This window comes from Bactrocera dorsalis, chromosome 1 (genome assembly GCF_023373825.1).
Source record: "Bactrocera dorsalis isolate Fly_Bdor chromosome 1, ASM2337382v1, whole genome shotgun sequence".
NCBI lineage: Eukaryota > Metazoa > Arthropoda > Insecta > Diptera > Tephritidae > Bactrocera > Bactrocera dorsalis.
Genome location: NC_064303.1, coordinates 109,530,852 through 109,553,974, shown reverse-complemented (window position 1 = coordinate 109,553,974; position 23,123 = coordinate 109,530,852). Strand labels below are relative to the sequence as shown.

The following is a 23,123-nucleotide window of genomic DNA, read 5'->3' as shown; positions in this document are numbered from 1 at the left end:
GCTCATCGCGGCTGTCCAAATGATGGCCGATGGCTGCTGGTTGCTGGCTAATGGCCGCCAACACTGCCACAGTCTAAGCTAGCACCACAGATACTGGACCTTTATTTCTTGGTTTTTGTTGTTGTTGCGTTTTTTCTCTTTTTTTGTTGTAATTTTCAAAACACAAATGCCAGCGGCTGGTGGATGGACATTGGAATTTTTTTTTAAGTGCGTGTGTGTATATATGTATGCATAATATTTTTTTCTTCACATCGGCTAGTAAATGCCGTAAGTGCCGCAACTGAAGGTTGCAACAAAGCGGCTAAGACAGAAAGCAAAAAAGTAAAAAAAACTTGCAGTTGATGATGAGGAAGAAAACATACAAATATGTTTGTACACATACATATATGTTGTGTGTAAGTATATGCGCATGCTTAGCGCACAGCATCGGTCGAAAATGCCTTCAGGCCAACAAACAAAATAAAAAAGTAGAAAAAAGTGAAGAATAAAATCAAATAAAACCCCTTTCAGGCAGCAAATACCATTGATGACGGCGTTGTTTTGCTGGCTTAAGTAAACACCACACACACATACACGCATGCCTACATACACACAGCCTCTCTTAACGGGCTAAGCAAATAAACGATCGCAGAATGCTTGGCTTGATGGTAGATAATAGTTCTTTTTTTCAGGCTCTTTCAGTAAGAGGAAAATAATGTGGTGACCAAAAAGAATTTAAATAAATAAGTGCGGCTTGTGCGGCATGGCTTATCAGATGGAAGCTTAAATGTGACAACGTCGACAAAAAGCCACTTTAATTACTTTTGAAAGAAAAAAAATATATAAAAAATTTATAGAAATAGAAAATGTGTATGTGATTGAGATCATGTGGGTATTTTGTTCGTTCAGGTAATAAGGCTTAGGTTGGGCTATTGGCTTATACATATGTATATCAGTAAGTCATGTTATTTGATATAAATCATATACTTCTTGAATTTTTTTTGTCAACAACAGCTATTTGAAGGTTTTGGAAGCGAGCTACCAGTGTACCTACAAATAAAACTTTCATAGCCGTGTTCGATTCGCACTACGGCATTAAAGACTCTGCTCGTTTGTAAGTACAAAGCTATACAGCTAGATTTAATGCATTCAATTATATGGATAACTCATTAAAATGGTTAAACGGCTTGAAATTTCAGCTCCGTTTTATTATACCAGTTTATACCAGTTTTACTTATATCTGTTTTTTTGTTCTTTTCGCCAATCATAAAGTTTAACAGGTGAAACAAAGCTAACAATAGACTTATTGGAAGCTTGCATAGTTACTCATAAGCCAAGAAAGTATACCAGTTTATACCAGTTGAATTTATAGCTGTTCTTTTGTTCTATTCACCTTTGGCAAAGTTTGGCGAGTTGAACAAAGCTAATATTAAACTTATTTGAAGCTTTCATGGTTACTCATAAGCCAAGTAAGCCGGAAATAAGAATGAGAAAAATTTATAAAAAAGCTAAAAACTATATCTTTGTTTAAAAATGGTGTAAAAAACTTTTCCTCAGTTGATAAAAAAGCATTTAGATTGATTATACCAGTTTATACCAGTTGCATTTATAGCTGTTTTTTTATTTTATTTGCAAATTCAAAAGTTTGGCGAGCTAAAAAGAGATAGTAGTAGACTTTTTGAAGCTTGCATAGTTCCTTTTAAGCCAAAAAAGCCGGAAATGAGAATGAGTAGAAAGCATAAAAAAACTAAAAGAAAAATTTTTGCTAAAAAATTTATCAAAAGCTTTTCCGCAGTTGATTTTTACCCCAAAATAAAAAAAAAAATATTTATTTTTTTCAAATGTCTCCACTTCTTTGTCAGTGACTGTCTTCATAACCATATAAATATTTAAATTATTGGCATTTTTGTTTTTGTTATTTTATTAAAATTTATGTCTCTTCGCCATAGCGCTGACTATTGTATTTCAATACAAAACAACAAAAAAGCATATTTCTTTCTTTTGAGTTAAGCAATTGCCACCGTTTGTAGATTAAGCGTTGACAATGAAATTACCATTTTAAATGCATAGCGTATCTATCAAAATTCCCCAGAAAAAAAAAATAATAATAAAAATTATAAAAAATATTCCAAAGCAAATTTGTTAATCAAAAAAATGGCTTTCAACGCTTATTAGCTACTGCAATAAAAACGCTTTGCACAACAGCTTAAAATCTCGAAACAACAACACACAATAACGCACGCTGCCCATTGGATTTTACAAGCTGATTTAATGCCTATAACTTTCAGTATTAGACCAAATGATGTGACGCTAATCTATGACTTTATGATACGCGCGTATATATGTACATATTTGTATATGTGTCTGTGTGTGCATAAAAATTCACATTATCAGCGCTTTGTGTGTATCTAAACTTGCTTTATTAGCTGATAAATGACAAAGCCACAACAACAACAGCAAGAACAACAGGAATTTCAAAAGAGTTTTCTACTTCAAATTATTCTGCTAATGCTTCACGCTTAACTTTGAGAATGTTGCGCTAATAACGCCACGGGCATACCTACATAATCACATACATACATATATAGGTAAATATGTGTACATGTACATATGTATATATGTATATAATGCTTAGTTAATGAAGATACAACAATAAGCACTCACTTAAGTGTCTAAGCCTAACTGTCTTGAAGTGTCCAACGGTAGCCTGGTCGTGGAGTCATTATGGCAAGTAGAGAGCAACAACAAAAATTACAAAAACAAAAGAATTAAATACAAAAAATCATTATAACAAATGAAAAATCTCAATAACAAAATAAACTAAGTCATGCGAGCAGAAATTAAACAAATTCTGTATTTGCCATAAATTATATTTTTTTCGCTTTTTATAACTTTTTCTGATTTTTTCTCCATTTTGTTTAACAGCGCTGCTATTTTAAGATGCTATTAAGCACAGAGATAATTTATTTGAATATTAATGCAAACACGAAATTTCATATGCTTCGGCTTAATAAGTACACAAGTATAATATATACATATATACCATATACATTATGTTAAAAAAGCACTTAGAAATTGTAATCGAAATCCCCGAGTAAATGATATTTCAAAAAAATGTATTTTGCTTAGCTGACAGGACTGTTTTTAAATACTATACCAAATATGACCGCGATCTGTCAACCAGTTTATTTACAGCAGCTGCTTAAGTCCGTGCACCTCAGTAGTGCAATGCGATTTTTGCAAAATATCGAACAGAGAATTTGTCTTAAAGTTCGTGTGCGGAATCGTTGCGAATGCTAGAAAAGGCTTTCGGTGATTCAGTTTTATCAAAAACACTTGACTACGACTGGTACAAAACCTTAATAGACGGTCGACAGATCGTTGAAAACATGCCTCGTTCTGGACGACCTTCGAGCTCTTCACTTGTTATTAAAAAAGTGAAAGATATGGTAGTTACTTGAAAATCGACAGACAAGTTTAAGAGAGAAGGTAAGAGCGCTCGACATCTTTCGCGAGTCCGTTCGAATGATTTGAATAATTTGGGTACGACTCTTGGCGACACGTCTCGATTAAGCTGGTCTCTTTGGATATGTTTGATCGTACGAATACCGATCCCACATTTATGGGAAGCATTATAACTGCCGATGAGCTATGGGTTTATAATTTTGACCGTATTAAGAAGTTTGTGTGAGAACATCCGTCGAAAAAGACCGAAATTGTGTCAGAACAATTCAAGGCTTTTACACAAACGCATCGTGCGATTGTGACGGAATTTAAAGTCTAAAATGCAATGAATACCATCGATAAACCACCGTCTTCACCAGTTTTGGCTCCGTGTGATTTTTCTGCTTCCCCAAACTGAAATTGCCGCTCCGTTGAACTCATTTTCAGTCGATTGAAGACACAGGCAATCTCACAATGTGCTTATGAAAAGTGTTTCGAAGACTGACGTCTGAGGAAAAATCGTTGGCATACGTTTATTACATACATCTCTAGTGTGGATTACTTTGAAGGCGACAAAATAAATATTGTTGAATAAAGATATTTTGCCAGTTTATTTACAATTTACGGGTACTTTTTTGACACAATATATATAAATATATTGTATTTGTATTTGCATATATTCGTATTATATTAACTTACTAACGTCAATATGTGGAAATGCTGGGGTTTTTCTAAAATCCATATATATCAGTAAGATCCATTTTTCCCAGAATTGAATGGACAGTTTGGACAAGTAAATAATAAATTTATTTATTTATTTTAACTAAAAAAAACGTTATTTTCGGCTATTCTGAAGCTGTGATATCTTTGACAAGTTCATGTCTTATGTATAGAATAAAGAGTACAAAAAGTTCTTTATCTTGATTTGAGTACAGCTACCATAGCTATATCTTACAGGGGCACAATTTGTACAATATCTTCGATAATTGTACAGTTCCTTTAAGCAATAATGAATGTGAAATTTCGTGTAGATATCTCTTCAAATAAAAAAGTTTTCCATACAAGCACTTTCGATAGTTCCGTTTGAATTGAGGGACTAGCTCGCGTGTATAGAGACCGATGGAAAGCGAGACGGAACTGGCTAAATCGTTTCACCTCGCCATGCTAATGCATTTCAAAATTCCCTGTTCAGCATCCATTATACAATAATTTTATGAAAACCTGTAGTACAATTTCTTACTGCCACTCTAACGGTACAACCGCTTCGAGTTTGTTTTTAAGAGAATCTCGATGAAGAAGTTTGGTATCAAGTTAAAGTTAGAGAGATCAGTTGGGTACCTCGTTTTAGTTAGAAAGAACAAGTTCTACCTAAACGAATCAATATGTGAATCCAGGAGCAACCAGAATGCTAATATGGACTCAATTGTAATGGTTTAAACAATTGCTTAGCAAATATGTTGAAAGAAAGTATCAAAAGAATTAAATTGGCACAATAATGCCAGTTTCTTTGAAAAGCTGAGATGATCAATGAATAAACGCCTCTCATATACAATGTCGTCTATCTTAGAACCAGCATTAACATCAACAACAACAGATAAACTATTACCAACAGGGGGGCTACTTCGGACTAAGTGGGCAATTAAGAAATAAAGTCCTCTTTCGACGAACTCATCATCCCCGTCCTGCTATATGGTGTAGAGGCATGGATGTTGACAACATTGGATGAGTTGGCATTACAAGTTTTCGACTGAAAGGTTTTGCGGACGATTTATGGTAATTTGGGCACTGGCGCCAATATCGTAGGTGATGGAAAGATGAGCTCTACGAAGTACGATGAGTTATTAGTAAGGTCATGTCGTCCGAATGACTAATAACACTCCAGCTCAGAGTATTTGAGCAGTACCCAGCGGGGGAAGCATAGGAAGAGGAAGACCTTCACTCCGTTGGAGAGACTAGATGAAGAAGGACCAGGCTACACTAGAAATCTCCGACGGGCGCCAAATAGCGAAAAGTAAGAACGACTCTGAATTAAAATCTGAACTAAGAAGCAGCTAACGGCAAACTCTTTAGTAATCAAAGTTTGAGTCAGAGTATCTATAAGCTCTTTAAATTCTTAGATTTTGACCGCCGGAAAGTAGCTTTAATGAAAAGAAAATTACCAAGTGAGGGAGATGAGCTGCGGTTAGAGAAAAACGAGGTATCCCTAAACGAAGCTGACAAAAGTGCTGTGCAGTCCGAGGTCCGAAAAGACCAGCCAAATGCGATGAGTAGGTAAAAACTTAGTTCAATATACACATTCACCTCATATGTGGGGATATGGACTAGACCCACTGAAGCCAGAAAGTTATGGCTTCAAATATGAACATTTTTCTTTGAACGAGAACGAAAAGTGAAGAATTTTCAAGCATTAAGAAGACCAACTCCGCCTGTGGACATGATCGTGGAGATACTTAGTTACCTGCATTTCGCTTGATCTTTTATTACCCTCTTGTGATAATTGCTTCTATAAAGTTTACCACTAACTTGTAGTACCCAAGAACGAGTGTCTAATAGTTAATAGTTGCATAGACGCTGCTCTAACCCAACAACTACAACTGCAACTATGTGATATGACTATGTAATTATATACTTTGCTCGAGCTTAAAATATTTCGCCATTAACTGCGGCTTCATTTATATTTTATCTAAGTGCCCATCGTGTGGTTATAATTTATTTTTGTTGCTAACTTATACTGGAGCACTTTGATCATATCTCTAAGTGAATAACAAGCGATATCCCTCGGCCATACTAACCAAAAAAAATCAGAGAAGAAAAACATAAGCGCGCTTGTGCCGCACGAACGCGCTTCAAAGCATTGATTGTGACTTGTTTTGAGGCGCACATATTCCAGGCGCATGTCTGTATGTATGTATGGTTGTGTGATAGCATGCACTACATATGGACAAGTGGTTATCACAATTGAATCTCTTATGCCAACCTGTCGAAAATGTGCGCCTCCCTCAGTGGAGCGGCGGTCCACGCAAGCGCTGTATACACCGATCATTACCAACGCTGGAGATGCGGACAAGTATCAATCAACATACATACATACCAACACATGTGTACCATTTAGTTGGGCGCAAACCTTCGGGCAACGCGCCGCACTCTGTATTCACTCAGGTACACTTTTTCCTACTTGAAGTCTACAAAGATTTTTAATTAAAAATCACGTTAAGCACAAAATTACACACACAGAGTTACGTACAAACAAATCGGGTAAATGTCCGTCCACCATGGTGGCGAGCGCGCACAATGGATGACTGAGAGACAAACAAAATTCAAAGACTGTCTTCAGCCAACAACTACCAGCGGCCAAAGTAAGCAGCCACCGATGCTACCAACAACGATACAGAGCTACAGTTAAGAGCCGCGTAGAAGTCAGGCGGACAGGCGGCTTACGACTAAGACAGAGGCATACACACGCGCGCGCACACGAAGAGTTTTTAAAAAGTCAGTAAGCGCTCTGGAGAACAAGTAAACAGTGAGCTAGCGAAGCAGTCAGCCGGTTTGTCCAACAGTCAGCACGCTAGCGAGTCACTCTGCGCGAACGACGGTCGGCGCTATAGCAGCACGCAGTCAAACCTCTGTGGCTTGCGGCAATGCTAACAAAAAAGAAAGAAAAAACCGCCGATCAAAAAAAATCCAACGAGAAAAAAAAAACGCTCGCAAAGATAAAAACAAAATACAATGCACAACAACAACCCGCGCGCACGAACCCCACACCGATCAAGTCAGGTTAGCCAGCACGGCAGCAACCTCAGATACAGAAGCTCGCGGCAATTGCTCGTTTCCCCGACCACGTTCTTAACGATTAACGTAGTGTGGCAGCGAGCCATAGTAAAATCGCGATCACGTTGAGTATTGTTGTTGTCGCGGTTAAGACTGAAAACCGGATTGGTAGTTTTTTTTATAAAGCGAAGAACGCTAGCTGAGCGCATGTGGTTTCTTGGTGATCGCAAGCGAAGCGCGACAGTCTCTATGCGCCAAGTGCTGGTGGCCCGTCAGTGGTCGTTTAATGGTTGGGTGTAGGATGTTCCAGTTCAATTCGTTTGTCTTGCCCGTGAATGCAGTTTGTAAGTTAATAGGAAAGTGTAACGAACGCAGTGGGCTTTTATACTTTGCCGGGCAGGTGGAAATGAAAGGTTGAACTCGGCTGAAATATAGACTTCGTCGTAGGTTTTCGAAATTTTGTTAAGATACGGAACGACTACTAGCTGTTGGGAAACTTGTTCCTTGACTCCTTATGGAGCGTTGAACTACTTCGTTCAGCCTGGGGTCTTATTCCAGCATCCAGTTCATATCTAAGGTTCTGTTGTTTCAAGATGAACTTTGTATAATTTCATTAGATTCACATAAAATTAATCAAAGTTGGAGAAAGTTCCAAGTCGATATTCCAATTCTCAACCAGTTTCAAAAATTGTCGAGAGATAAGACTCCAAGTTAGCTGAGGGTCTTACATTAGTCCTTGGTATACACCGAAGAAGATGTCGGAAGGAATTTCATACGTCATTAAACAAAGAATAAAACCTCTATCTAAACATTCCATTAAAAATGCGACGTAAGCTAGCAGTAACCGAAGACAGGTTTAAAAAATCTATTGCTAGATTACAGAGTTCGTTACCGCACAGTTCCTGTAAGACTAATCAAAGTGACTATAGCCAGAGACTTATAATGTTCTTTAATTAAAATTTCCGGTAATCTGGAAAGAAGAGATTTTATCAACGAAGTATGTCACTCGTGTTTCGTCAGAAGATTATGGTCCTTGATCATGATTTAAGTTCACTAAAGTCTGGAACTTTTTGAATGAATACTCTGTACCTAAGGTAATTGGAGATCTTTTAGTTGCAAGATATCGACCATATGACGCTAGGAGTTGGTCTGAAGAGGTTCCAAAAATCTTTTGCAGAGCCAGTCAAGGGACTGTCAAAGGGATAAATGGATAAAGCAATTCATTTCATCCAAAACTATCTATCTTAGAAACCTTTTAAGCTGGAAGATCTCTTCTCATCCGTAAGCCGAGCCTTTGATCCAAAACGATCTCGTTAGGTTTCCATCTTGGAAGTCATTTATGCTGGCACCCGTAAGTCCAGATTTTGATTATTTTTCATAAACATGGAGCTCAAGCTCAGACTGAATTCTTCGTAGTAAGATTTCCCTAAAGCGTTCATACTTTCAAACTAAGAGCTTTGTCTTAAACTGTATTTTTCCGAAATAATCTGTACCCCAACCGGTGGCTCTCCCAGCTGCACAGTCGTTCTAGACCGTCAAGCTATGATGCATATTGCACAAATGCGAAATGGGGAGAGGGGAATAAAATGTGGCAACTTTGCAAAAGAAGATGAATAGCGGCTTATTGAGGCGGATCAACAATAGAACGGTGCATCGATAACCACTAATCTATGTGAAAGGAAATGCAAGAAAATACTAAAATGACGATGCTGACACTGAAGATTATGTGGACAACACGAATGAAGATGCCAGAACGTGCTTATGCCGCCGAACGCCGGACCAATGCAGATGCTGCGCTTGTTCCATCACAGAGTACGAGACCAGCAAAACACAATGAAACAACTGAACTTAGGCGGCAAAGCAAAAACAGGAAAATATAAAAGAGCTGCAGATGCCAAAGCTAAGCCAAGACAACGCTGACCATCCACAGATTGTATGCATGAGGCGCGCTTGGCATGAATGTGCATATATTAAACCACAGAGTGCTAGGCACATTGTTGGCTTGCTTGCTTTTTAGACGTTCGCTTGCTTGATAGTGCAATTGTACGGCAAGCGCAACGAATGGGTTAAAGCGAAGCGCTGTATTGCGGTGCGGCTCGTGGACGCCTTTGCTGACACCGCCACTGCCGCCGCCACTTCACTTGTGGTTGCGCGTCGCGCGGCACCACACTGTGTTCGGTGGCAATGACAGTGGCAGCTGCTGCAATTGTTGCGCTGGTAGTAGTAGTTATAGTCGTTGTAGTAGTAGCGGCGGTGGCGTGCCGCATTCAAACCACGCGCTGGCCAACAAACAAATATGCTGCAAACATCGTTGGGGTAAACATGGTCGCGCCGTTGAAGCGGTGACTTGGCGCTGTGGTGAAGGTGCGCGCACTGTGACACGGCAAGGCGCTTTAGCTGCCATGACCACATTTTGTACCAACACAACCATGCGCGCGCTATACAAGTGTGCGCGCACACTCAAGTATGCATATAAATGTATATGCGCGAGCGCGCGCAGACATGCATACATAAGCGCGCTCTGCACAGTTTGTAAGGCGCATGGTTAATCTTCTGGTTTCTGCTCTTCGACGGTTCGAAGCAGTAACAGAAGCACTGAGTAGCTGAGTAACAGCAGCAAGCCATACAAGAACAACGCGAACAAGTCATCGTCAGCGCGCATAACTTGTTTCGTCGTCTGGAAAACTGGTAGCGTAGCGACGAGAGACGTGCGGCGCTGAGGTGAAATTAATTAGCCACACTTTGGAATTTGAATTTAAGTTGGTAGCACTTTAAAGTAATTAAGCGAGAAGTAAAAAAACGGCTCCCGTGCAGCGCGCATGCTCTATGTACATACATATATGGCGTATAAATATTCAACTATACTTATTGTTGCTGTGCCGCACCGCACCGCATCGCATTGTGCCGCGCCGCGTCGATTCGCTGAATTGCTGAGGTTTGCGTGCAGCGGCAACGTCAACAGTTAGTCGGCTACTAAATGCGTCCGCTGCTGCTGTTTTGCGCAAGCTAATTAGTGTCTGTGGCGGCGGTTTTCGCTTGAATTGTAAATTTTATGCAAAAACTCAATCGGTTTTTCATTTTATTGCCTTTCAGCTGCGCGTAAGCGCTGTTCGCTTTTTGTGCAAAAATGAATCACAACAAAAAAAGCCGCTTGCATTAATGTGTTATTGTATTTAATATGAAAAGTAGCGAGTTCGCTAACTGCGGCGCATAAATTACATTTGCGTGAATGGTTTGCTGTAATTTATTACTCAATTTATATGTAAATGCTGTTTTGTTTGGGTCAACAGAGTGTAACAATCTCGTGTTTTATTAATTTGCTTGTCGTCGTTTTTTTCATATATTTTATGTATTTCGAATATGGCCACCCTTTCGAATTCATTGCACTGAGATATTGCAAAAAAAGTTGTTTCTAAGGCGCATTACAGAAGTGCATTTGTCAGATTTAAGCTGAGCACAAGGTGAAGCATGAAGCGAACTGTGGGCACAAAACAAATTTTTGTAAATAACAGTTTTTTTTTAAGTAATATGAGTTTACATAATAAGTGTTTCTAAACAAATGTAACAGTCAAAGCAGCAGTACTACTTTCTGTCGCAGAAAATGCAATACAAAATTCTGTTTCTGTTCATACTTCCACTAACAAGAGTCGGGCTGCTCAAACTCGAAGTTGAAGTTATAGCTGGAATTTTTTTAAAATAATTATACCAGTTTTTTCTGAACAAAAAATACATCCTTTGTCGCTTATGATGATACAAAATTGTTGAAAATTCAACTCCGCAGAGCGATGGTACTTTAAAAGAGTAACGGAGTTAACGGAGAGCATCACTACTTAAGGGGTTATATCAGCATGCGTTTCCAAAAAAAGGTGTTTTCTTGTGATCGTTTTGGAAAAAACGTTCTATTGAAAAAATAAATAACTAAACATAATATACTTTTGCAAAATATAATTTATTTAATAAGCAATAATTCATTTTGATAAATTTTGGATTTCCTTGACTCTTCGAAAAGAAGGTGTACTTGTATGGTGTTGGGAAAGATTTTTCTCCTTGAAATTATCTCTAATCTGAAAACCAAAAAAAAATTATTATTACAATAGATGAATACAAGTAATGAGCAAAGAACTTGTCAAAATTTAGAATTTCGACAAAATGGCGACTTCGTAAAAAAAAAATTGTTTTTTTGTAAAAAAAATTATACTTCACGTGGCTTAAAAAGTCGAAATTATTATAGAACAAGCGAATCTCATTGATCATTACCAGTCAAATATATCTAGGAAGGTTAAATTAGGTCGTAGGTTTGATCCAAGCTTGATAGATCTCAGTGCGACAGATATGTAATCTTTCACTCACCCAAAAACCCTTCAAACTACTCCTAATATATATACTCTTATAGTCGTGTCATGATTTTGAATTCGATCGATCAAGCCGTTGCGAAGGAAATTTTCTTGCTGTTTTTTTGACAGCCGATTATGTTGTACTAAGTTCAAAAATTATTGGCATTTGTGGGATCAACTTAAAATTTTCGAAAAATATTTACATACAGATATATGCATATTCGATATATAAGCATAAAAATCGATTTTTTTTAAATTCACAAGTTGATATAATGGTTGGTCGGGAATGCTCCAACCAAACCAATGCATTTAACTTCAAATTTAAATTAATACTTTAGGAAGTAGTTAGGCTAGATTACTCTCTACACATTTCCAAGCAAAATAGCCTAACATTTCATGCTGAAAAGAACGTCGATTTGTGATTAATACAGCCAGTTTTCCCAGTTGAGGCCGCTGGTATCATTATTCACACTGCTAGATATTTTAAACCCTTTAATTTCCAAAAATGGGCATTTAAGAACTAGTCAAGTAGTTTTGAACTGTAATAGAGAATTCTCAAAAGTTGAGAAATGTTTCAGTGATTAAAAATACCTAAAAATAGCAGCTCGATAGTTACTGAAAAGTTCAAATAGGTTAACTACTAGAGAATACGTTTTTTTTTACTATACATAGATCTTTGAGGCAAGCGGAGACAACTTTACGCCTTCTCTTAGTCATTGGATGCCGTTTAAAAAACAGGAAGTTATGTTACGAAACTGGTGAGGGGACTAATAACGGGAAATGGACGTCGAAATATTTATTTTAAATGGTTGTGGAGAAGGCAGACCGCAGACAGACACGCTAAGATCATCAGTACGCCCTTTACGTCCTCTGGTGGTAACCAAATTGAGCCTTATCCAACAACTCAGCGGATTGGTAAATAAACTGATTGTTTTCCACCCCAGCTACCTACACAGCTGAAGGCTGAGCATACGCTTATATAATCCATCCTTTATATAATCCTTCGCGCATGCTGTGCATTCCGCCGTCTCTACTCTTCCTGATTTTATGAATGTGAGAACTTGAAGGTAAATGTATAGGAAGCACAATGGGCTTAATGATGATCTTAGTGCGGTCGTCGTGGTCCGGCGCTTACGCGCCTCGCATTTCTACCAACCAAAAGGTAATAATATCATAAGTTTGTTGAGAATTATAGATCGTTTTGAGCCGAGTGAATGACGTGTCAACAGTCTATTTTTGAATGTATCCCTGAACATTGTATGGTTAAGATATTTTCTATGTTAAAAAATATATTAAAATAGATTATTTTCTAGACTCTACTGAAGTTTTTAGAGTTTAACTGTTTGAATTTGATATATTTTATTTCGGGAAATTCATTATTTTTCATTTATTCCTGCGAAAAAAGTTGTACTATGCGCTTATATAATTTTTACAAGCCTTATGAGAGGTGCAGCGTTCTTTATAGTTCTAATACTGCTTTCTGAATTTTGTATAATATTTATTTATGATAACACAAGCACTTTAATATTATTGAATTCTTTTTAGAATAATTTTTTTATATCGAATAGTTATGGTTTTTAATATTTTTTACTATCTGTTTTTACTGTCTGTTTTTTCGAATTCGTTTATGAAATATATTATATATTTTTTTATACATTTTTATTTAATTATTTTTATTTTATTAATTAATTTTTTTTATATTTCAAATGAATTTTTTTAAGTTTTCTGTTCATAAAAAACATCCTTTATGCACAATTTTTTAATTTTTTTAATTAATAATTATTAATTTTTTAAGTATTGTACAACGTGTCTAAATAACTAAATATTTTTGCTAATTTTTGTGAATTATTTGTCATTACTTCGCAATTCACTGCTTCACGTACACAATCCAAATCATATATTTATTAAAACATTTACATTTTTTAGTTCAAAAATACTTTTCCAATTATATTGAAATCAGTTTAAATAACTCACGGCGTATGCTTTCGGTGCCAACACACCGAAAACCATAAAAAAAATTATAACAGAAAATTAACGAAATCACACACAAATCGTTGCAGCCTTCACTTTTGACTTCACAGACAAAAAAAAAACAAAAACAAGAAAAAAGTGAGCATAATACGAAAATTAACTCCAAGTCCAGCTGCAACGGCGATTGAGGAAGAAAATTGTGGCCAACAGTAACATTGCATGCCAGCATAAACTCACCAATACACAGTTACACACATGTTCACACATACACATACAAATGCGAATACACTTCCACGAAGCCAAGAGGCACACAGCCTCACACACAATTGTTGTTTTTGTATATTTTTTAAATTATTTTCCTTTTTGTTTTATCAATTTTGCTTTATATGTGTGTTTGTGTGTGTGTCTGTTTCACTCTTTGCTTGCGCCTTTCTTCACCTTTCCACAAGTTGATGTCGTCGTTCTTTTCGGCCACAACTCTACGAAGACAATACTTCATTTTCGAGCGCGCAGTTTAAATAAAAACCTGTTCACACACAAGCAAATGCACGCACACATGCAAGCAGGCTTCTGCTCATACACACATACTCATGCATATTTGTTGTTTCATGCTTCAGACGTGAGTAGTTGTGTGCTTGTGCATGTGTGTTGAAATATTTTACTTTTTTCTTACACCTCACTTTGTTGGATGTTGTTTTTGCTGTTGATGTTTTTTTAAGCATTTTAAAATTGCTGTTAGTTTTTAATTTCACTGCACTTTTGGATATTTTTTTTTTGGTAATAATATTTTTTTGTAACCCTCAAATAATTTGGATTTTTGTCACACGGCTTATTTGCCCATTTTTGCAGGAATCGTGTTTTGTTTTTATATTTTAATAAAATTGTATGAATTTTTTAATATGTATGTACTAGAACGGAACAAAATTATCATTATTATTAAATTATAATTTTTGGTTTTCAAATTATTAATAATTCATTATTTTTTTTTTTGACTGGGTTAAATTTTTTTATTTAGTTTTCATAAATATTCATAGGTAAAAAAATAAATATAAAATTATAAATTTTTTTTTAAATTTTTTTCTGTAATTTTTGTTTGTTTTATTGGAACAGAAAAATTAATTTCGACAAAAATAGTATTTTAAAATAAAAACAAAATAATTTATAGAAATTAAATACTAAAAAATTTAAAAAGTTAAAAAAAAATTTAATGAAAGAAAGTTTAAATAAAATCAAATAAATTAAAATTTTATAAGTTCATTTTTATATAACAAAATATTTAGGGTAAGCTGAGGAGCATTTAAAATTTTATTCTAATTTTTTAATGTTACAAATAAATTTTGATATTTTAAAAATGTTTTTAGGAAAAATATGATTTTTGAATTAAAACTATATTTTTAAGTTCGTAGAAAATAAATTTTTTTAGCACTAAGAACTAAAAATTTCAAAACTATTTGAAAAAAAAATTAGAAAATTTAAAAATTTATTTTAACTTAAAAAAAAATTGTTAACGAAAACTTCAGAAATTTATTTTAAGTAAAACAAGCATTCGAAAATTACTAGAGTTTATAATTAAAGAATATTTTTGAGTTTGAAAAATGTTTGTTTTGAATTTTTGATTTCAAATTAAAATAATTTTAAGGGAATTTTTAACAAGCCCTTTTTTTTAAATAAAAAATTATAATTAACAAGACCCAAAATATTTTTTATGAAAAATTATATAACAAATTTCATTCGAACATGGAAACAGGTATTATCTATTTAGGATATTTGCCAAACAATAGCCAAAATTCACGAAAAAAATAAAAAAAGAAAAAATAAATAAAAACAAAAAATAAATAAAAATTAAAGAAAAATTAAATAATTAAAGTAAAATAAAAGTTAATTTGAAAAATAATTTTTCTAATAATTTTGTTTAATTTTTTCTCAATAAAATTATTTAAAAAATATAAATTTGTAATTATATTTAAAAAAATAAAAAAATTAAAAAAAAATCAAAATTATAATTAAATAAAACAATTTAATTTTTAGTTCAAAAATAAATAGGAAAACATTTTCAGAATTTAAAGCTAAATTAATAATTAAAAAATAAAACTGAATTTAAACTTTCGAATTTCCAATTAACCTTATTTCAAAAAAAAAAAAATTATTTTAAAATATCCACAAAATTAAAAATAAATCCAATATAGAATGTTATAAAAATAAAAAAAAATATAAAAATTAAGAAATAAAATAAAAATAAAAATTAAGAAATAGAAATAATAAAAAGATGAAACTGTATCATTAACAAACAAGTAGCTAAATATTTTTGTTTTTTTTATTGCTGACAAATAATTTTTATTAATATTATTTAATTTTTAATTATAATTTCATAAAAAAAATTTAAATTAATTTTTTTTTAATTTTAAAATTTTCAAAACTATTATTTTTTGTTTTGATTAATTTTTAAAATTATTGTTTTTTTATTTGAATTAATTCTTAATTATACTTTCACAAAATTCCTTTATTTATTGATATTAAAACATTAAATATTTTGTTGTTTTTTATTTTTTAATTTTTTCTGTGTAAGTTTTCTACAATTTTTTAAATATATTATAATGCAATATTTTTAGTTCTATTTTCAATTTTTTTTAGAATATTTTTCGTAAAAATTTTACTTTGATTAGTTTTTTTTACATTAAACTCAAAATGTCCGTTTTATTTCTTTTTTTCCATTTTCACAATTTTTTTTAAATTTGTATTTTTTATTATTAATTATGAGCATTTCGGTCTTTACAATTTCACACTTTGATTTTGTTCAATACAACCATACACATACATAGATACATACGTATGTTACACACGATTTTTAAACGATCTTTTACATTTCACTGCGGCTTTCTTTTTACACATTATTCCCATTGCTAAGGAATTTTCCAACTCCCCCACGCTTCGCAACCCTTTTCACCACTTCTAATCACCAATAATCTAACACACTAGTATGTATATATGTATGTGGCCTCACTAAACTCCAGCAGTTGCATCAGCTACTCTACACACATACACACGCACCTTAGATACACTCATACATACATAAACACACACACGTGCATGTGCATTAGTTTCCTACCTACAAGCCATTATCTTACCCCTTTCATGGCTACAACTGCGTGAACGCCCATAAACCTATCGCTATTCGATCGTCTATCATGGCCCATTGTGACGCCCTGTTGCCTAGTCAATACATTTAACAAAACATCTATAGCTATGAGCATTTGTATGCATGCCAGTGTGTATGTGTGTATATTTGTACAAGCATACACATACATATATATTCTCACATACATACATACTCCCTCTGGTAACAGCATAACAAAATAATAAAGCAAAAGTTAAACAAAAACAACCAAAATCGAAAAAAGCAACAGTAACTACAACAACAACAGCAAGTTACGTTGTAAGCCAAAACTCCAACTCGCTTGGTGGTGCTGGCCAAACAGCAGTTGAAATGTGTTTTCCTACATTCTGTTTTGAAATAGGAGCTGAAGCCAGTGCAGCTACCAAATCGCTCCTCAAGTAGTCCCAATCTCTACCCACACGACCGACTATGGCCCAAGACGACGATAGCGACGACGACAAAAACGGCGACGGCGACGACGCGGTTAGCGTGAAACGCTGAGCGATGCTAGAAAATTGTCGAAATCGCGCTGTGATCGCATAAAACACACACATACACACATACATATGTATGTACACGACGAAGCATATACTCACAGCCATACTTGTATATATGTATAGCAAGATAGATAGCGCACTGACAGTATAGACACCGTAAAGATATGCCTTCTAAGCTCAGCCGAACGTCGTACGTGTTACACTCACACACACATACGTACAGATCAAATTTCTAACTGTATGTGTGCCTATCTGTAGATATCACCTTTTTCCATACGCCAGAGCATCCGACACTCGGATGCTAGAAAACGGGTTGTGGTGAATGGAAACTCTACGGCCAAGACGTTGGTGAGTGAGTGGCTGAGTCGCCACAGCGGTTCGGAGCGCCAGATTCAATGTCCGCAGACTGCATGAATCTGAAAAGAGTAAACTCTCGCGTGAGCTACTGAAACGCTACGCTGCAAGTTCAAATAAGACACGCGCGCAACAACAACAGCATGCAAAAAGTCGCAAATTACAAAAACAACAGCGACTGGCTGCACAACAAACGCCTTAAATCCCACCACGATCCCTTGGAGACGCGCGGCATAGCTCGCTAAGAGCCAGCCACCGACCGACCGACCGGCCACCCGCCCGCCTGCTTAGGCAACCTTGCCCAGGGTTTGGTGCCTTTTCTCACCACTAGACCGCTACCGACGAAACGAATGCTCGTCGCCACTGCTACTGCGCACTTTAATCTTCTTTCGCTTACTACTTATGTATGGTATATACTCCTTTATTATTTATTCATTTCTTACACATACACAGTATATTAGTTGTAGTTGTTGTACACGACACTTTTACATGTATTGGTGAACGCGTTGTATTTGTCGTTGTTGTTGAGGCAATGCACAAACAGCTAAACACGATTGGAAAAACGAGCGTAGCACACAAACGAAAAAAAAAAAACAACAATAAAAACAGAGCAAAACCCAAACCGTCCGTATGGTTGCTCACTACGTTTCGACCGTTACGTCTATCTACAGGTGTGTTTGGTACGATCAACTTCTCAAGACTAAACCGAGAGTGGCACCGTTGGGGGCAACGAGCCTAAAAACCTTCTACTGCACCCAATTTGAAAAGAGCGCCCAGCAAGCTGCTACAGAGAGTGAGAGAGTGGGTATACTCTCACCTACTAACTCAATGCAACACACCGCCGTAATGCTCACAAACACCTGTGATCCTCAATGCTTGTCGCTCTATGCTATACGCTCAGAGCGCCATTGTGCTCACGCTCCTCCCAACCGACGTGTCGTACAAGCGTCAGCCACCAAGTTAGCCAAAAACCAGTTGCAACGTTATACAAAAGAGCCAACGAGCCACTGAGCCACCGATTGACTGCGTTGACTTGACTACTGTGGCGGTGCCGCTGTTGCCACTGCCGACTGCCACTACACGTACTACCGGGAGAGTAATGAGTACAAGCGATATGGGTTTTGTTTTGTTGTTGTTGTTATCTACTGGTTTCCCTGCTGTTTTGTTTGTTTTCATTAAGTTTCATGTGAGCGCACAGGCCAACTTGTCGGCGCGTTGCTACGGCATATTCGACGCGCACGTATTCGCTTCGTTGTGTTGAGCGCCACTGTTCCAATCGGTAATTTACCTGTTACTTACCTGTTCGACGGGCTGTGCGTGCTGGTGAGCACTATGAGCGAACTCAGTTGGTGAGAGAAACGGGTTTTCTTTAGCGCGTTAGCGCCGCTCGTTTGTCGTTTTGACATTGTGTCCGAGCGACTGACTGTCATACTCTTTTAGCGTTTGTTGGCTTTGTGTCGGTTAGTTCGTCGGATTCTCCATTTGTCAGTTCGTCAGTAAGTCTTGGCGTTAGTTTGCCGCTTTTGACCGCATAGACGCAACGTTAGCTGCGTTGAAACGGCTTTGAAAACCTGAAGAATTTAGTATAACGAATTGCGAGCGTAAAAAATGTCCAACACACGCTTGCATATTCACTAAATGCTGGAAAAGCAAGCAGAAAAACAAAACCTGAATGCTGAAATGTGACGAAGACAGAAAGCAAAATACGAAAAAAGATCATACGAAGTAAAACGATACAAAGTAACAGCAACTGGAAACAACTTTGAGATATTACCTCTAGGCACTGGCGTACAGTGGTTACTCAAGAGATTTGAGAGGTCTTTGTTCGAGAGGAATTGGAAAATGGATGAATAGTGCCGGAGCTTAGAGCTGCTATTGGTGAAATTTGAAGGTCTTTCTTCTGGTAATCCTCGAAAAATTTAAAAATACATTCAGTGTGTTGGAGCTCGGAGCTAATACCGATGAGAATTGAAGGCTTTCTTCTCTTTCTTCTGGTAATCTTCGAGAAAAATTGTGAAATAGATGAAGTGTCCTGAAACTCGGTGCTCTTAAGCTCCTAATCTTTTGTAGTTATCGTTTTTATGACGGTATTTTACTACTATTATCCAACATTTTTTGGATTGGATATCCCCGGCTGGAAGATTTTCATTTTTGTGGTATTATTTTGGTGGTTTAGCATTAATTACCAAGAACTCCAGCATAGCAAGTTGTTCCAACGAACATAACCTAATTGTAATTGCTGTTTCGGACTTCATTATAACTCACCCCGATTATAGATTTGTATATAAAACTTTTTTTAAAAAGATTTTGAAACATATTCTGCTTCTTTTTGGTATCTTAGGCCAAGTTCAGGCGGGGGATGGAGCCATGTGTAGAAGTTCATGCTTTGTGCGGAAAGTTCTATGAGCGCCATTCACTTGGGAGTGCCCAGAAAGAATTCTTTTACATATGGTTCAAACAGCTCACGACTTCCGGTCTTAAACCAACCCAGTCTCATTATCTAATATTCTTATACCACATTTTCCAACCGCAACCAGAACCGGTACCAATTGCCCAGACCTGTACCATTTTAGAGTCTTAGAAGATTACAAAGTTTCGCACTCCTAAGGAGAGATAGTTCACTTCATTTTGGAAGAAACATATAAAAACAACCGGAAGAGTTCTTAGGAATAAAACTTTTGTTCAAATCCTCGGCTGAAGCCAATGAACGCGTTTCACAGTAAAACATAAAGTCTCTCAACATTTCTTCGACAATCACTACCATAGCCTCGTTCGTAGCAGATCTCAGTGAGCCGCTGAACTTCGCGTGTCCGCTCCACTGTAGTTTTTGGCTCTGTGTTTGTTTTTCTCCGGCCACCCTGCGTTCAAAGCAGTGGAGAGCCAGCGCGTAGCTATCGTGGAACGCTGGTGCTGTCTAGTGCGTGGTTTATCACGCGGAAGGTGGTACGCGCGGCGGTGTGCTGTGGCTGTCGGTGGGACTGCATGGATTACCCTCCAGTACATAAAACTTGATACTGCTACCATTTTATGGCTATTGCTGCTGACTGCCAACTGCTGGCTGGCTGCTGTGCGGCTCAACCGACAATTGTCTTTGTTGCTGTAGTTGTTTTTGCTGTTGTTGTAGGTGTATGCATGTTATTTTTGTTACTGCTAGTATTTTTATTGTTCGCCTTTGCTTTTGTTTTTGCCATTTTGCGCTGTTATTATCTTTTGTTGTTGTTTGTTGTTGTAAGTCATTGTGGTTACTGCCGTCTATTTTTTTTTTATTTTTCGCTTTTGTTGTTTTTTGCCTACCGCGGCTGCCGTTTTCGCGCATTGCTGACTGCTGTTGCCGCCATGGCTGCCGCTGCCGCTGCGCCCTCTGCTACCGACTGCTCGCTTGTCACTCGCATGTGCGCGTTGTTATTACTTACCATTTGCTATTGTTGTTGTTGTTTCGCTTATTACTACATATTTTGTAGCTATTATCATTAATGTGTCTTGTTGTTGTTTTTGTTGCTTGCTTGCTGGGCAGACATTTATTTATATTTTAGTTCGATGATTATTGCGTTCGTAATTGTTCACACACTCACCTTGACGTGACATTGGCGAGGGCGGTGGTGGCGCAGGCGTGCTGCAAGTGAAATATAGAGTCTGAATCGCACATGCGACACATCGGAAAATATTCTCACCAATTCGCTTATTAATAGTTAATAAAGGATTGGGTTCGAATTCGTAAGAACTCTCCAAGTTCAGAAATGATAGGTGTTAATTGAGGTGTCTATAGAAATTGTCACTAAAAATGTTGCGTATGAAATTAGCGCTAATACTCAGTTGACAATTTTAACCTGCTGAGCTCATGTTGGATAACGAATTCAAATGTTTCAACTGGAAAGAATCGAGAGAGTTTTTCTATAGGATGCCCTCTCACTAGCTTCAGCCGCGGATTCGACAAAAAGTTTCCTTTCTAAGAACTCTTCTGGCTTAATTTCGTTAGATTACCTTATTTCATAGGCCATTTCATGTATCCTAAAGTCAACCGATCCAAGAAGTCTATATTTCGATTAAAATAAAATCGTTTTTATTCTCACACGATGGGATCCATTTTAGGCACAAGGAAACATTTAGTTTTCTTATTGATTTATAACTATATGCGGTATAAAGTCAACCAGAAGTTCGAAAATATTTATATTAGAAATACTATATGAGGCTGGATCAAGTACTAACCCGATTTTATCCATTTTTGTCAAGAAAACATATTGTTACCAGATGCTCCTTGGTCACCATCATCAAGATAACTCACCTGCCGTTCGATATACTTACATATATGGTACAAAGTGAACCAGAGCTTCAAAAATACTTAGGATATATATTTGAGCGCTATGTGAACCAATAACCCGATTTTACCTATTTTTGGTACCAAACAAAATATTAACAGCAGAAGACATTGCCGAAGTTTCATTGTCATGGCTTATCTCAAAGTAATCCCCTTGGCCCCAATATACTTGTGACAATGTTTTTCCAATCCTCGAAACATCTAATGTCTTCAATTAACTCAAACCCGTTTCCACCGAGCGGTGGTTTGAGTTTGCTGAATAGCCAGAAGTCACACGGAGCTTAATCAGTCTAATACGGTGGGTTTGGCTATGATATTGGTTGAAAATGTGGCAAAAAACTCACGAAGAAACATTGCAGTAAGCGACGATTCATTATCGCGGTGCAAAAACCAAGTGTTGTGGGTCAAAAATTCCGGTCTATTTTGACGAATAGCCTCGCATAAAGGACGCATAACACTCAAATAGTATTCCTTGTGAACAGTTTGGCCGATCAAAAGGAAATCGGTGTGCACCATATCTCGATAATCGAAAAAAACTCTGAACATAGTCTTGATTTTTGACCTGCTTTGACGTGATTTTTTGGGCTTTGGCTCAGCTTTGTCACGATATTCGGTCAATCGATCGTCTGTTTCCGGGTCGTAAGCATAGATCTAAAGCTCATCGCCTGTTCTTGGTCGGTTTCCGAGTCGTAATCATAGATCCGAGACTCAACGCCCGTAATAATACGTTTCATGGCATCATAGTAGTCGAAAGGCGTTGCTTCACAGACCTTAAAGCGACACTTTTTTGAAAAAATTTTGTTATTTTGGAACCAAACGCGCTTTAAATTTTCCTACGCCCAAATGATCTTTCAAAATAGTTTTGACAAAACCTTTCAATATTCCAACGATGACAGTAAGATCACTCGCTGATAATCGTCGATTCTCAACCATCAGTTCTTTTTTTTTATTGACTTGTTGATCATCAGTGATGTTGATGGCCGTCCTGGACAGTGTTCGTTGTCAAGGCGTTCTCGATCCTCTTTATGTAATTCAGAATAAAACGCGTCTACTAAGCACTATTGATTATTTTGATGTGACATTTGACACAGATGTCACAGATAGTCATGCCAACCTGGAAAAATAATTTCGATGAAATATTTAAATTAAAAAGTCTTACTATTTTTTGCCCACAGTAGTAAAAGTATAGCAAAATTAAATTTTAAACAAAGTTTATACAATATTTGATGGAGTTCCGAAAAAATTTTTTTTTTAATTTTTTTTAAATATATTTTTTTTTATTTATTTCAACTTTTTTATTTAATTTT

At 36.4% G+C, this 23,123-nt stretch overlaps 1 protein-coding gene across 3 annotated transcripts in view; it reads right to left on the bottom strand.

Annotated features, from left to right (window-relative positions):
• Positions 1-18,528, bottom strand: part of LOC105222724 (protein bowel) — a 29,674-nt gene extending 11,146 nt beyond the window's left edge. Inside the window, exon 1 of one of the 3 annotated variants that reach the window (XM_011200162.4) lies at positions 17,951-18,528. The gene's annotated coding sequence lies outside the window, so the exon portion shown is untranslated. Of the gene's footprint in view, positions 1-17,412; positions 17,776-17,826; positions 17,850-17,950 lie in introns of those variants that run through there. The other 2 variants (XM_011200163.4, XM_049455074.1) reach the window with 2 other exon arrangements.
• Positions 18,529-23,123: the final 4,595 nt, after the last annotated feature.